Here is a 17,612-nt window from a genome sequence, read left to right as displayed (position 1 = left end):
GGAGCTGTTGCCAAAACCCTTTTCGAAGTAAAATTTCTGCAAAAATTAAGAGTTGTCGCTGCCTTACAATAGGAACACTAACCTTCAGGACTTTCATTAGACTTTGATCAAATTCTTTGTGAAATTTTGATGTCAAAACTCTTAACAAGAAATGACATTGCATTTTTGGAGAAGACAATTTGGAATTCTACTGTAATACCAGAAAAATAAATTAGGAACACTACTTCTAATGTTCAAAGATTTTGCCAAATAATCTGGAACAATAAATCTGTTTTCTGATAATCTCTCATACTTTTCCAAGAGAGAATTTGAAAGAATTGTGGCAAACTCTTAGTCCCAAAATAATATTTAGCTCTGAAATAGAGCAAATGAGTTACCATCATCTTATGTTCCTCAAACCCTACGTAGAAGGCATTGCTTGGAGTTCATTTAAGCAATTAGCTCAAGCCAACACTAACAGAATGTGTTTTACCAATGAGAACTTTAATCAAAGGTTTTTTCAAAGGTTAAAAGTTGAACCTTTAAATACTGTGAAACTACAGACACATCCAAATTCCATAAAATAGACCAATCATCCAACTCCTGTCAAAAACTAACCAATCATCTAGGTATAAAAGAACTCTCGGGCAATAATTCTTCAACCATTCTGAAAGAGAGACCATCATCATGTTGAACACTTGAAGGTCTGCCCGAGAATTGAAACATAGCACTCAAATTGGTAAATCTTTGAACCACTGATGAAACGAAGATATTTCCATGAATTGTGTAAGTATGAGAAAATATGCATCTAGGAGTCCGTTGAAAACACCCAGTCTTTTCTCTTTGTCCCCCCAGAAGAGGGAATTTCAATAGCAAACTTGTGAGAACTGTAAACAATTTGAGGGCCGAGACATCAACTTGTTTCAACGCCCCAATCTTTGGAGGTCTTGGTATAACCTGTTCCAAAATCCCAGATAAATTACATAATTTTGTTTCAAAATCTGTGCCAATGCTGTATTGCTAGATAATTCTGAAATAGGGCTGGTTCCTTGGACAAAGGAGAATTGGAGCCTGGAGGGATCAGGTACTCTTTTTGACTACAGCTAGCAATCCAGGATTGGGACAAAGGCCATCCCAAACATGAGAGAAACTATTCCTCCGGTAGGGCTTTGCAAAGAAGGACAACCAAACTGTTCTCTCATAAGATCTGCAGTCTAGTTAGAAACTCTTCTGGAATGCCTAAGAGTGGAATCCTGATATACCTCGGATAAAAGAGGATTTCCTTTGGGTACAATTCCAAGACCGTCAAAGCAGACTTTAAAAGTCGGAGACTTGGATATCATAAGAAAGGGACTCATAGTATCACCAAGTATTGGTACCCACTCGAGCAACTACTTGTATACAAAATAAGACTCAATATAAGGGAAAAATAGAAATATTAAATATTTCTGCGCCTCACTGTCCCAAGCATAAAGACAATTATTTTCATCTCTTAATCACCAAACATACAAAGGTTGTTGGTACAGCCTCAGTAGTCCTATCTTAAAACAATTTTATATAAACAGGTCAGATAATCCAAAACCAAATTAAAATTTTCTTCCTATAATACTAAAAATAACTCCTACTTCATAATCAGAAAAGTAAAGTATTTCATTTCAAGAAAGCTTAGATTGATTGATTGATTTAAAGTTTTCAGGCATCCTGACATCTGAGGTCATTGACGCCGGTAACATTTAATTTATGTATACAAAAATAAAATAAAATCAAAAATAAAAGTATTCAGTTCAAGTCATAAAAGTTAAATATTTTTCAGAAGACCTGCTTCTGAAATAAATCTAAAAATGCCACTTGCATGGTAGGACACATCATTTCCAAGAATCTTGGCAAGGATGAACCTGCCACCCTCACCTCAAGCCTCAAACAAATATCTATTCCTCAAGTTGTTATAATTGGGGCATTCGGTCAACAAATGCCTTACTGTTAGAGGTACTAAACAGTCGTCACAATACGGTTGGTGTTGGCCCTTCAGCAGAAACTTGTGTGTCAACCGAGTGTGACCGATACGGAGACGACAAAGAGATGTCTCCCATTTTCGGGGCATCATATTATACCTCCAAGGAGATATGTCATTTGTTACCTCTCGCATTTTATTCCCATCTAGGCTTTCCCATTGCTGTTGCCATTTATTGCAACCCAATTTCTTGATGTCAGGTAAGAAATCATTACAGGGAATGGGATACCTTCTTGGCAGCAACTCGGATGCAGCCTTCTTAGCCAGTGAATCTGCCTTCTCATTCCCAGACACACCTACATATGCTGGAACCCAACAAAATTGAACTGTTATACCTCTCCGTCCAATAATAAAAAGCCATTCTAAAATCTTTAAAACTAAAGGGTTATTAGAATTAAAAACTTCTATAGCTTGAAGGACACTTCTTGCATCATTAAAAATTGTAAAATTACCCTCCTTCTCCAACGCTATTTTCTAAATAGCGGTTAATATGCCATACAGTTCGGCAGTAAATATGGAAGCGGTCAGAGGAAGTGCACTTCTACAATTAAAACCATTACCATGTACTCCAAATCCAACGCCAGCATCAGATTTGGAGCCATCAGTATGTTCATTAAAAAGATACCTGGCTTCTAGGTCTGACATTCTTCTTATCTCCAATAAAATATTTACAAAAAGATATCTCTGGTAACTTCCATGGAGGCATTGATGATACCTTAAATGGAAGTACCTTATTTCTAATTATATCCAGACTATTTAATAATCGTTTCACCCGAAAGCCATAAGGTTGAGGAGATTTTGGGTGCAACTCAAAGTATGATGCGTGTCTTACAAGGCTTGCAGTCTGAAAGGCTAGAGAGTTAGGGAGTCTTTGCAATCTAAACTAATACCGAATAATGGAAGACATTCGGTAAAGGTCTAGAGGTAACTCTCCAGCATCAACAAGGAGACTTGGGATAGGCGAGGTTTTAAAAGCTCCAGTAGACAATCTAATACCTGCATGATGTATCGAGTCTAATATTTTTAACCGGCTTGGGGTGGCTGAAGAATATATTTCACAACCATAACTAATTTTGGAAAAAATCAAGGCCTTGTATAATTTTAAAATAGTATTGTGGTCTGCCCCCATGATGTATGGGACAATACTTTTAAGATATTCAAGAGCTTCAACACTTTGCTTTTAACGCTTTTAAGTGAGAAACCCATGTAAGCCTACAATCAAATATCAAACCTAAAAATTTAGCTTCTCAAGAAAGCTTAGAAGTAACTACTACTTAAGCATCTGCAAAGTAGAGTATTTTAAGAAAACTTAAGAGTAACTCCTACTTAAGGCAGAAAAGTAGAACATTTCAAAAATACTTCCTACTTTATTAACCAAAAACAGCATTTGTTTAGAGAGCCAACTTCCAAACCGAAAGTTTAAAAACTTCTATTGCCACAAACAATATTAACCAAAAACAGCATTTGTTTAGTAAGCCAACTTCCAAACCGAAAGTTTAAAAACTTCTATTGCCACAAACAATTGACTCAAGGACGGGGATTAAATCAATCTAGAACAAGCTTTGGTATATGATGATTACTATTATTATTATTACTATCCAAGCTACAACCCTAGTTGGAAAAGCAAGATGCTATAAGCCCAGGGGATCCAACAGGGAAAAATAGCCCAGTGAGGAAAGGAAATAAGGAAATAAATAAATAAAGAGAACAAATTAACAATAAATCATTCTAAAATAAGTAACAACGTCAAAACAGACATGTCACATATAAACTATTAACAACATAAAAAACAAATATGTCATAAATAAACTACAAAAAGACTCATGTCCGCCTGGTCAACAAAAAAGCATTTGCTCAAACTTTGAACTTTTCAAGTTCTACTGATTCAACCACCCGATTAGGAAGATCATTCCACAACTTGGTAACAGCTGGAATAAAACTTCTAGAGTACTGCGTAGTATTGAGCCTCGTGATGGATAAGGCCTGGCTATTAGAATTAACTGCCTGCCTAGTATTACGAACAGGATAGAATTGTCCAGGGAGATCTGAATGTAAAGGATGGTCAGAGTTATGAAAAATCTTATGTAACATGCATAATGAACTAATGATTGTCTTAAATAAGTCGGAAGTTCTTTGTGGTATAGAAATCCTCAACGCTAATGAGAATTAAAAGTACCAATATAACTTTGCACTTGAGATGGCAAGTTATTTCAACATTCTAGGCTAGAGGTGTAAGAATACTACCACGGCACATCCTGCGTCTCTGAGAAAGCGACTGAAAGAACAGTTGCTACCCTGCAGTCTTGCTTTGTAGCAAAAGGTTTGGCCCACTGCCAATAAATGTGGAACTGCTGCCATTCAGTTGGACTATTTAGTTATAGGTTAGACACACTGCCAATAACTGTGGTTGATGACTGCAACGGCACGCTATCGTAAAAACCCCTGCCAAATTATAGAGTGCATCAGACCACTAATGCCTTCACGTTGGGATAACGGTAAGAGAGAAGATAGTTAATTCATAGATTCTATCCGAAACAAAAATGCAGAATCAAGTGTATAAATCTTAGAAATAGCAGTCTCCGAAGACTTGGAAGGAGAAGCAGCCTTAATTTATGTTACTTATTTGATTATTTTTTTCTAAAAGTTTATGTAAGAAACATACCACCTCATATTCTGTTCCGGCCTATTTTCTTCTTTTTTCATTTACCTGTTCAGAAGGATGACCAGAGACAGTACCTTTAAACTGGTCTTCTTGTTTGTTTACTCCATTGCTATGAATTTATTTTAAAGACTCATTTCATCTGTTAAGCTACTAGATATACAATTACCCAATTTGATTAACACATGGTGAGCTAGTGGCTGAGCTTGCAAGCAACTGAAAGTACAAAAACACGATGCAACAGATGCTATGGCTAAAGTTTCAAGATACATCTGGTGCTAAAGGAATCGTACGATAAGCCAACACAGCTAGACAGGAAATATGAGGTTGCTTAAAAGCACTTACTTAAGCAAGTGGAGGGATATTAGGATCTCGGTCTTCTGCCTCACAATCCAGTTGCAGAAGACTAGAATTTTGCATTAGAAAGGTCAAAACTAAATAATGAATCAGAGACTGCGAGAGGATCTCAAATCTGCAATGTGCTATACACCATCAGAACCCTTACTACATAGAACACTAGAACATCCACATCTGACTTTAGAAGTCAGGTTAGGGTCTGAAACACAACAGGTTACTTCAGAATGGTCGCCTTTAATTTTAGACTTGCTGGACTTCTGAGCTTTCACTTAAGAAGCAAATAAAATTAAGAGCTGTGAGGTTCATCACTAACAAGATAAAGAGCTGGATTTCCCCCTGAACCAAAAGCAAGTTTCCTTTTCCGGCTTAAAATTTCAATTTGGTCAGCAACTACAGAAACATACTTTTCCACGAGAGGCCTTGACAATCATCACAATGATTATTCAAATCGCAGTACTGTCCATGACAGAAAGCAAGAGAGTATGCGGATCATGATCACCCAGAAACTCTTCCCTGAATAATTTATGCTGTAGTATTAAACCCAGATTAAGACATCTCTAAACAGAGCTAAATCAGCCATGTCTGATTATTACAGGCACCCTAAATTCTTTATAGTGGTCAGCATCCCATCCCCATATATCTGATGAGAAACGCTAGCAAAAAATTAAAAGATGAAACTAATTAATGACCCCTGGTACCCATTCCATTATCATCGGGAAGCAAGGCGAAGACTGAAATCCCGCAAAAACTTTGCAACAGTGGATGGGCCATAACCAAACCGGGCTGCAGAATAACCCACACCAGGAAGGACTGGGTAACTTGAAAAAAGCAAGGGTGAAGCTGTGCAAACCTAGAGATATCCACCACAGATGGAAATAAGCCATCAACCCTAAATGCCCATGAGGGGCAACAATATAAACAATGGAACACATGCAATGAGGGCGCCCATTGGGCCCTCATTGCTCGGATCAAGAGCTCAAGGGAAGCAATTGAAATGCCGTCCTGTGGGGTTTTGTCATTGGCACGATAATATGCATACATACATATACCAAGGTACTCCCCCAAATTCTGGGGGGTAGCCAACATCAAACAAATGAAACAGAAAAGGGGACCTCTCCTCTATGTTCCTCCCAGCCTGACAAGGGACTCGACCGTGTTCGGCTGGTACGGCTAATAATATATGATGATCAAAACCAAAAAATCGCTTTACTGAAAGAATAAAGTCTATTGAGAGGAAATCAGGAAATTCTTTAAGTTTTAGGGGTTGATGAAATTAAGCTTCCAGAGAGAAGCAATTTGAACATCAGGAGTTCATAAATCAGTTTTGATATACAAGTTGTTAAATGATACTTCAATTAACCTAAAAATACCATACACAAAGTTAACATTGAATACTTGGAATAAAAACAAAAAGCAATCATGTGTGTTCCATAAATTTTGCCCATACTTAATTGGTAAAATAAAATGGTATCTTGATAGTGAAAAGATAACTTTTGAACAAGAATTTAGTCATTTTGTTAAATTTAATCTAATAATTTGTAATGAATTTGACACTGAGATTTGACAAATTATTTTTGAACAGACATTTACTAATTTTGATAAATTTATACTAAAAGTTCTGAATAAGACATTTTGGATCAAGAATTTAGAATTTCAGAAAACCAGAAATTTAGAAACTTGGAATTTTCCTAGCAATATAAAAACTATTAATGAAACCATATTTACACGATTACTATTTTGATTAAAGTTTTTGCTGATTACCTTTAGATTTGACAATAGATTTCTGTGTCTTTCTAAATACAGTTTGAAATCATGTATACAATATAAAACTAAGAGATCAGTTCTTTGGCTTTCACATACAATCCTTTAACATCAAATACATATAACATTGATTGAGCCATGTCTTAACATTTAATCTATAGAATAGACTTGATACCATATAGAAATTCAACCATCATTTTCTCTAAAACCCGAAGAACTTCTTAATGAAGTAGTACCTCAGGTTACGGGTCATTGAATACTGGCAAATCAGGATATGAGAATACATATAAAAATACAAGGCACTTAGGGACGTCTCCTCTCTCTGTTCCTCCCAGCCTGAAATAAAAAGAAAATTCATCAAAAAGGTCACTACTGTACCTTCATTTCTGCAACTATCAGAATTTAGTATAAATTTATCATATGACAATAGTAAAAATGCTTTATTACCAAGCTGATAAAACTTGAGTGGCTGCCTCTGAGTGAACCAAATTAATATCCTGTCACAGTAACAATTCAAGTAACAGACCACGAAGTTTATCCCCCCCCCCCTCTCTTCACTACAAAACCATTAACATTTCTTCTTTCCCAATGCTATTCTTACTTTAACCCTTTTACCCCCAAAAAGACATACTGGTACGTTTCACAAAACTCATCCCTTTACCCCCTGGACGTACCGGTACGTTCTTGCAAAAAACTGCCATTTAAATTTTTTTTTTTGCATATTTTTGATAATTTTTGGAGAAACTTCAGGCAATTTCCAAGAGAATGAGACCAACCTGACCTCTCTCTGACAAAAATTAAGGCTGTTAGAGCAATTTAAAAAAAATATACTGCAAAGTGTGCTTGAAATAAAAATAACACCTGGGGGTTAAGGGTTGGAAATTTCCAAATAGCCTGGGGGTAAAAAGGTTAACAGAAGCATTCTCCTCTTCCATCAAAACCTCTTCTCTCCATCTCATCCTTCGCCTTATCTCGTCATCCAATTCTCTGCCTCCCTCTTGATCTTCTCCCCCTAACAGGTTCCTGCCAAGCCCTTCTCACTCCCTCCCCACCATCCATGCTCAACACGTGGACATAACATTTCAGTCCTGACACAACGTACTGTATATCATTCAATGACTTAAATAGATTGAAGAGTACAAATAACTGAATGACCAAATATTACAACAAGACCAATGCAAACAAAACTGTTTGACATGCTCATTGTTTACTATAACTTCCAAATATCAAAGGATAGTTTATCAAGATTATAGGAAAATATGATAGCACAGAGATCATAAAATAGGTAGTACTATTTTGAACATTAATCTTGTCTATTAAAATGTCTGATTAGAATGAGGTATTAAAATGTATGATTAGAACGAGGTTTTTCTCATAAAAACCTATAAGGTTGTCTTAGATGGCAAGGAAAAGAGAATGTCTATGAAAATTTAGCAATAGTGTGCCCTTTTAAATGAACATTGATATTTTTTGTATCAACGTGAGAATACTGTATCTATTCAAATCAAAATTTTTTACATACATTAATCAATTGCAACAGTATTTTTCATAATTTCAAATATATTTCTTTTTTTAGACAAGTAATAAAAACCTAAGATCTTGATTGATTCCTGTGGGAGAATTCTATCTGTTAATATTAGGGTTGGACTTATGATTTTTGTCCACATGGCCCAGCATTGCTGAGAGAGGACCATTCTAAACTGGGGTGCAATAAAGCAAAAACACAAATTGCACTGCGAGGTAAAATTTCAAGGTAGGTCAGATAGAAAGATGGGGAGGAAAAGCAAGAAAAGAGGTCAATATGAATAAAAATAAAGGGGTACAGTTATGGATAGAGGAGATAAAATGAGTATCTACTGTACCTAGACATTAGCTCAGTATAAAGTCTACGAAGTATGGCCATAACAGAACGTCCGCTTGTAGTCGTATCTCACTGGCTATAGCTTACACCTGAAGGATAAATGAGAAAATCAGAACACTGGAATAGTAGGGGTCAACTGCATGGATAATACCTATGATTTAAAAACAACAGAATAAAATGCAGATCGCAACTTTTAAAGGTTTTTTGCATACATCCCTCAGTTCTTTCTCTAGAACAAACCAATGTCAATATGATGTTTCAAGTGAACCTGTTTGTATGTTAAATTTGTCATCAACTATCATACACGAGTATTAATTGAAAACCTTGGGTAGTTTGTAGCGCTACGGCCAAGCATCCAAATTTGCTTATTATCGCTCCGACTGTTATCTTGTATAGAATAAAAACGTTGGGAAATGGTCTACGGATCTTAAATATGTGCTTAAATGCACACTTTTATGTTTTTTGCCGAAAACCCTAAATTACCTGAAAATTTGTGGCTCGAGTTCTTACTCCGGCCACGAATCTTCTCGCTCCCGTAGTAGGTAAGGGGGGGGGGAAGCCCCCCTGGGTAAGGATACGGCTTTTAGCATAGGTTAGGTGGGTTTTTTAAGTTGGCTTCTCCCGCTAAAATCGTTTTTAGAACGACGGCCAGTTCAGAATATTCCAGTTTTCTACGAACTCGATTTTAGAATGACAGCCACAGTCCACCCCACTTTATAATATTCCCATTTTCTAGGAATGAAAACGGATCTGTCCGTTACCCTACAAAGACTCCAAAACCTTTTACTCTCTTCCTCTTGAAACTCAATAGATCGAACTCCACTCTTGAACACACTTATCTGTAATAGGCTGGTTTCACTGATTACCCTCTTCTCATTCAGGACCAAACCTTTAGGGGAGAGCTGTTAGGCTAAACAAGACTCTGAAGTTTCGATACTGATTTACTAGAGTTCTTAAGAAGAGAGCTAGAAGCATACATGATGCTTAGTGGAAAGATTAGACTGGATTGTAATATCCGAGACACATAGGAAAGTGCTGAAAATGGGGAGGCCAAATCAGCAATCTACACAGCTACTACAGTAGTACACGAGATCAAACTACCCAGAACTCAAACAATTCCATATTCAAACAATTTTCAACCATACAAGTATTTGTTTTATACAGTAATATTAATGACCTTTTTAACCCTTTTACCCCCAAGCTATTTGGAACTTTCCAACCCTTAACCTCAAGTTGCTTCCTTTTTCAAGCACATTTTGCAGAGGAAGGCCAAGGTTTGGGTGGATGGATGGAGTGAAGGAAGCTCTGGGTGATACGAGGATAGATGTGAGCGAGGCAAGAGAGCGTGCTAGAAATAGGAATGAATGGCGAGCGATTGTGACGCAGTTCCGGTAGGCCCTGCTGCTGCCTCCGATGCCTTAGATGACCGCGGAGGTAGCAGCAGTAGGGGACTCAGCAGTATGAAGCTTCATCTGTGGTGGATAACGGGGGAGGGTGGGCTGTGACACCCTAGCAGTACCAGCTGAACTCGGTTGAGTCCCTTGTTAGGCTGGGAGGAATGTAGAGAGTAGAGGTCCCCTTTTTGTTTTTGTTTCTTTGTTGATGTCGGCTACCCCCAAAATTGGGGGAAGTGCCTTGGTATATGTATGTATGTATTTTGCAATATATTTTTTTAAATTGCTCTAACAACCTTAATTTTCATCATATAGATTTTAAATTGCTCTAACAACCTTAATTTTCATCATAGAGAGGTCAGGTTTGTCTTATTCTTTTGGAAAATACCTCAAGTTTCTCAAAAAGTTATCGAAGATATGCAAAAAAAATTTAAAGAGCAGTTTTTTGCAAGGACGTACCGGTACATCCATGGGGGTAAAGGAAAGAGTTTTGTGAAACGTACCAGTACGTCCATTGGGGGTAAAAGGGTTAAGAGTACATGTACTATGACTCATGAATTGTTGGGTGCGATCACTGAACTCGGTTATAGGTGACGTGTGTTAGTCTGATAAGTGACGTGTTTGTACCAGAGATTGAACAAAAATTTGGAGGTTTAACCAACTGAAAGGACATTAATGGGTTCACACACTTACCCATGGAGAGAGGCTTGTCCAAAAACAGGTCTCACCCAATTCAAAAGTGCAAAACTTGGTTCCGTTAACTTTTTCATCAATAAATTCGTTGTTTTTTCATAGAAAACCACAACAGAATTAAGAAAGAAGATAATTGGAAAGGCAGGAAAGTATGTCTGCATGACTGACACTTCCAAAGAGTATGGTATTTCTATTACAAGCTAAGCTATAAGTCTAGTTGGAAAAGCAGGATGCTGTATGCCCAAAGACTCCAACAGGGATAAAATAGCCCAGTGATGAAAGGAAACAAGGAAATATAAAACTTTAAGCAAAGTAATAAACAAAATAAAATATTTCAAGAACAATAATATTAAATTAGATCTTTCATATATAAACTATAAACTTAGAAAAAAAAAGAAAAAAAAGAAAAGACGAAATAGTGTGCCCGAGTGTACCCTCAAGCAAGAGAACTCTAATACAAGAACAATCGTTTGATTTTGGAACGTCCTAAAACCAAAATTGACTATTTGTCCAAAATCTTTGAGGCTAAACAAGGCTGCTTTGACGAATTTGAAAAAGAACGAGCATTGATAGCATTCCGAGGTATAGGGAGGCCGCCACTTAGATAAAACTGATGAAAATTATTTGGGCAATTTTCAAGCTACATAGTCCAGACAATCTCTTCACCGTGACGAAGTGGGCCTCTCTTGGAAAACCCCGAGGAGGATTTATACCACAAAAAGATAGGGCACTGCCTGGGTATAAACTTATGAAAGATACACTAACTCTAATGAGGTTTGGCAATGCAACTGGGGACCTTAAGATCAATCCTTTACTTATTTACCATTCCAAAATCTCAAAGTTTTTCAGGAAGAAACCACATGACAAGGGACAACTATTGGATGTGGAGGGCTGGTAATAAATCCCGGGTAACTAACTATGAATGCAAGTTGATGGGAGAAGTACAAGAGGAAGGCCAAGGTTTGGGTGGATGGATGGAGTGAAGGAAGCTCTGGGTGATAGGATTGATGTGAGAGAGGCAGGAGAGCGTGCTAGAAATAGGAATGAATGGAGAGTGATTGTGACGCAGTTCCAGTAGGCCCTGCTGCTTCCTCCGATACCTTAGATGACCACGGAGGTAGCAGCAGTAGGGGATTCAGCATTATGAAGCTTCATCTGTGGTGGATAATGTGGGAGGGTGGGCTGTGGCACCCTAGCAGTACCAGCTGAAATAGGTTGAGTCCCTTGTTAGGAAGGGAGGAACGTAGAGAAGAGGTCCCCTTTTTTGTCTCGTTTCATTTGTTGATGTCGGCTACCCCCCAAACTTGGGGGAAGTGCCTTGGTATATGGATGGATGGGATACTGCAAAGTGTGCTTGAAAAAAAAAAAAAACAACACCTGGGGGTTAAGGGTTGGAAATTTCCAAAAAGCCTGGGGGTAGAAGGGTTAACCGAGGCATTCTCCTCTTCCATCAAAACCTCTTCTCTCCATCTCATCCTTCACCTTATCTCGCCATCTGATTCTCTGCCTCCCTCTTGATCTTCTCCCCCTAACAGGTTCCTGCCAAGCCCTTCTCACTCCCTCCCCACCGTCCATGCTCAACACGTGGACATAACATTTCAGTCCTGACAAAACGTACTGTATATCATTCAATGACTTAAATAGATTGAAGAGTACAAAAAACTGAATGACCAAATACTATAAGACCATTGCAAACAAAACTGTTTGACATGCTCATTGTTTACTATAACTTCCAAATATCAAAGGGTAGTTTATCAAGATTATTATAAGAAAATATGATAGCACAGAGATCATAAAATAGGTAGTACTATTTTGAACATTAATCTTGTCTATTAAAATGTCTGATTAGAATGAGGTTTTTCTCATAAAAACCTATAAGGTTGTCTTAGATGGCAAGAAAAAGAGAATGTCTATGAAAATTTAGCAATAGTGTGCCCTTTTAAATGAACATTGATATTTTTTGTATCAACATGAGAATACTGTATATTCAAATCAAAGTTTTTTACATACATTAATCAATTGCAAGTGTATAAGTTATCTCAAACTGCAACAGTATTTTTCATAATTTCATAATTTCAAATATTTCTTTTTTTAGACAAGTAATAAAAACCTAAGATCTTGATTGATTCCTGTGGGAGAATTCTATCTGTTAATATTAGGGTTGGACTTTTGATTTTTCTCCACATGGCCCAGCATTGCAGAGAGAGGACCATTCTAAACTGGGGTGCAATAAGGCAAAAACACATGAATTAAACTGCGAGGTAAAATTTCAAGGTAGGTCAGATAGAAAGATGGGGAGGAAAAGCAAGAAAAGAGGTCAATATGAATAAAAATAAAGGGGTACAGTTACGGATAGAGATAAAATGAGTATCTACTGTACCTAGACATTAGCTCAGTATAAAGTCTACGAAGTATGGCCATAATAGAACGTCCGCTTGCAGTCGTATCTCACTGGCTATAGCTTACACCTGAAAGATAAATGAGAAAATCAGAACACTGGAATAGTAGGGGTCAACTGCATGGATAATACCTATGATTTAAAAACAACAGAATAAAATGCAGATCGCAACTTTTAAAGGTTTTTTGCATACATCCCTCAGTTCTTTCTCTAATACAAACCAATATCAATCTGATGTTTTAAGTGAACCTGTTTGTATGTTAAATTTGTGATCAACTTATCATACAGGTAAACCTTTTACTCTCTTCCTCTCCTAACTCAATAGATCTAACTCCACTCTCATCTGTAATAGGCTGGTCTCCCTCGTTACCAGTGCCTAACTGATAAGCCCCTTCTCATTCAGGACCAAACCTTTAGGGGAGAGCTGTTAGGCTAAACATGACTGTGAAGTTTCGATACTGATTTACAGAGTTCTTAAGAAGAGAGCTAAAAGCATACATGATGCTTAGTGGAAAGATTAGACTGGATTGTAATATCTGAGACACATAGGAGAGTGCTGGAACTGGGAAGGCCAAATCAGCAATCTACACAACCACTACAGTAGTACACGAGATCAAACTACCCAGAACTCAAACAATTCCATATTCAAACAATTTTCAACCATACAAGTATTTGTTTTATACAGTAAGATTAATGACCTTTTTAACCCTTTTACCACCAAGCTATTTGGAACTTTCCAACCCTTAACCTCAAGTTGCTTCCTTTTTCAAGCACATTTTGCAGAGGAAGGCCAAGGTTTGGGTGGATGGATGGAGTGAAGGAAGTTCTGGGTGATAGGAGGATAGATGTGAGAGAGGCAAGAGAGCGTGCTAGAAATAGGAATGAATGGCGAGCGATTGTGACGCAGTTCCGGTAGGCCCTGCTGCTGCCTCCGATGCCTTAGATGACCGCGGAGGTAGCAGCAGTAGGGGATTCAGCATTATGAAGCTTCATCTGTGGTGGATAACGGGGGAGGGTGGGCTGTGACACCCTAGCAGTACCAGCTGAACTCGGTTGAGTCCCTTGTTAGGCTGGGAGGAATGTAGAGAGTAGAGGTCCCCTTTTTGTTTTTGTTTCTTTGTTGATGTCGGCTACCCCCAAAATTGGGGGAAGTGCCTTGGTATGTGTATGTATGTATTTTGCAATATATATTTTTTAAATTGTTCCAACAACCTTAATTTTTGTCATAGAGAGGTCAGGTTGGTCTCATTCTTTTGGAAAATGCCTTAAGTTTCTCAAAAAGTTATCGAAGATATGCAAAAAAAATTTAAAGAGCAGTTTTTTGCAAGGACGTACCGGTACATCCATGGGGGTAAAGGGAGGAGTTTTGTGAAACGTACCAGTACGTCCATTGGGGTAAAAGGGTTAAGAGCACATGTACTACGACTCATGAATTGTTGGGTGCGATCACTGAACTCGGTTATAGGTGACATGCGTTAGTCTGATAAGTGACGTGTTTGTACCAGATATTGAACAAAAATTTGGAGGTTTAACCAACTGAAAGGACATTAATGGGTTCACACACTTACCCATGGAGAGAGGCTTGTCCAAAAACAGGTCTCACCCAATTCAAAAGTGCAAAACATATAGTTCCGTTAACTTTTTCATCAATAAATTCGGTGTTTATTCATACAGAATGGTTCCTAAAAAGTTTTGTAGTGGCGCTGTTTAGAAAACCACAACAGAATTAAGAAAGAAGATAATTGGAAAGGCAGGAAAGTATGTCTGCATGACTGACACTTCCAAAGAGTATGGTATTTCTATTATAAGCTAAGCTATAAGTCTAGTTGGAAAAGCAGGATGCTGTATACCCCAAAGACTCCAACAGGGATAAAATAGCCCAGTGATGAAAGGAAACAAGGAAATAAATAAACTATAAGCAAAGTAATAAACAAAATAAAATATTTCAAGAACAATAATATTAAATTAGATCTTTCATATATAAACTATAAACTTTGAAAAAAAAACAAAAAAAACACAAGATCAAATAGTGTGACTGAGTGTAACCTCAAGCAAGAAAACTCTAATCCAAGAACAATTGTTTGGTATGGTAATGTCCTAAAACTTAAATTGACTATTTGTCCAAAATCTTTGAGGCTAAACAAGGCTGCTTTGATGAATTTGAAAAAGAACGAGCATTGATAGCATTCTGCTGAAAATTATTTGGGCAATTTTCAAGCTACATAGTCCAGACAATCTCTTCACCGTGACGAAGTGGGCCTCTCTTGGAAAACCCCGAGGAGGATTTATACCACACAGAGATAGAGCACTGCCTGGGCATAAACTTATGAAAGATACACTAACTCTAATGAGGTTTGGTAATGCAACTGGGGACCTTAAGATCAATCCCTTACTTACTTACCATTCCAAAATCTCAAGGTTTTTCAGGAAGAACCACATGACGAGGGACAACTCTTTGATGTGGAGGGCTGGTAATAAATCCCGGGTAACTATGCTCTTCACTGCATGGATGCAGGACTTTTGGACCAGTGTGAGTAATATCTTCCTAAAACTCGGTCCTCAATTCATCAAGAGACCTTGAAGGTCTCTAGGGTTCCCAACGTGGCTTCACGGAGAAACGGAGTCTTAACCTGGGCCTGAAAGAATGTTACAAATTACTCGCTATACAGGTCCTCATTCGGAGATGCAAAAATATCCAACAGGAAACATATATCTCATAAACTATATCAATAGCTAAATATGACAAATTTATAGATAATTTGTATTTTTCCTAACGATACAAACCTTAGTTATTTATTAAGGGGTATTACTTTCATATAATACCCCTAAATAGCGTAGCTTTGTATTCCAGTTACGGAACAAACTAATAAAACAATATATAATTCAATGTTGCATATAAAGCAACACTTGTTGACGTTTGCAGCTGAGAATCATAGGCATGCAAGTTAGGTGAAGCCTACCTTTGTCACAAATTTAACAAAATTTGACTTGCAAACAATTCAACCTACTATAAAAGCTTCTTGTACCCCATTAAGTTTGTAAGTTGATTCTTCTCTCTACATTTTAAAATATTAATAATCAAAATTTATATAAAACTTCATTTTTACATGGAAGCTGCTCAATTTTGGAGAAATCTGAAAGGGGGTAAAAAGAAAATGGGTAAAATTTCATAAGGGGTCAAAAATTGAGAGGCCCCATCTTAGGATTACTTACCAGTGGTTATTCTATGTTATTCAGATGGCTTGATGATGCAAATGTAAGGATTCTTTCCCTTTGTGATATCAACGAAGTTTCTTCACACCCTGGTCACAATTGAAATGAAAGCTAATTACATGTAATTAATGTTATTACAAAAAGGAGATTAACCATCCCCATGAGTCGAACTTCGATTCTTACAGAGCTCAGCCAAACAAATTCGGGAGGGAAAAATACATAACATGTAAGAGATAAAAATATAATGATAAAAACCTATGATAGACATCTGAATTTCATCTGTTAAACCTATGCTTCTTAAAAATGACCAAGTTCAAGTAATTTGTATTTTCCCTAACGATACAAACCGTGAGCTCTTTATTAAATAAAATACTTTCAGAGAAAGACTAGCCATAAGACTTTTAGCCAGGTGTAACACCCCACTTCTAGTTAGTGGGGGGAGTTGGTAGTACCGGCTAGCCTGCTAACACACACGCACACACCTGTCTTTTATCGTCAGTTTTGCTTACAGGCAGAATTTACCAAGGGATAGGTGTTGGCAGGCCAAATTTGTATTAAGAGCTAAAGGTTGGTCTCGTTACGAAAAATACAAATTACTTTACAATTTGTTATTTGTTCCGACACTAAATACGAACTCTTTCTGCTCTTCATTAAGGAAGACTCGCGACTAAGGTGGTGGCAGTGCTAACCAACTGGCTGGCTTTTGACCCAGGGTTTTTCCCCCCTTCGTGTTACGCACTTAACCCTTTAACCCCCCGGCTATTTGGAAATTTCCAACCCTTAACCCCCAGGGGGTTTTTTTTTTCCCCAGCACATTTTGCAGTATATTTTTTTTAAATTGCTTTAACAGCCTTAATTTTTGTCATAGAGAGGTCAGGTTGGTCTCATTCTCTTGGAAAATGCCTGAATTTTTTCAAATTTTTTTTAAAAAGATGAAAAAAATAATTTTTATAGCATTTTTTTGCTAGGACGTACCGGTACGTCCATGGGGGTAAAGGGGTGGCTTTTGCGCAACGTACCAGTACGTCCTTTAGGGGTAAAAGGGTTATGAGGGGGAAAACCTCGACGCTTCGCTAAAACCTCAGTGCAATAGCACGCTCTAGCAGCCTAATCAAGCTGTGTGATTGTGCGATACCAGCAGAGTGACTAGTCTGGGTAATATTTCTCAAAAATCAAGAGATCTTTAAACCAACCATAAACGTTACCAAATCCCACCTCCCCAGGGTGCATGAGAACATGAGTATACACCTCTGGTTTTACCTGCAGAGAGAGGAGGCCAGTTTGCA

General features: G+C 37.6%; 1 long non-coding RNA gene across 2 annotated transcripts; it reads right to left on the bottom strand.

The window, feature by feature from the left end:
* Positions 1 to 3,476: 3,476 nt before the first annotated feature.
* LOC137636982 (uncharacterized) lies at positions 3,477 to 17,141 on the bottom strand. Of its 2 annotated transcripts, XR_011043322.1 has the most exons (5): positions 16,327 to 17,141; positions 15,515 to 15,749; positions 13,096 to 13,183; positions 8,630 to 8,717; positions 3,477 to 7,103 (listed from the first exon to the last, which is right to left on the bottom strand). It is a non-coding gene; the product is annotated as an uncharacterized lncRNA (long non-coding RNA). The 2 variants fall into 2 exon arrangements; XR_011043323.1 differs by lacking the exon at positions 13,096 to 13,183 and having other exon boundaries at positions 16,327 to 17,137.
* Between the last annotated feature and the right edge of the window lie 471 nt (positions 17,142 to 17,612).

This window comes from Palaemon carinicauda, unplaced genomic scaffold (genome assembly GCF_036898095.1).
Source record: "Palaemon carinicauda isolate YSFRI2023 unplaced genomic scaffold, ASM3689809v2 scaffold478, whole genome shotgun sequence".
Classification (NCBI taxonomy): Eukaryota; Metazoa; Arthropoda; class Malacostraca; order Decapoda; family Palaemonidae; genus Palaemon; species Palaemon carinicauda.
This window is presented reverse-complemented; position numbering and strand designations above follow the sequence as displayed.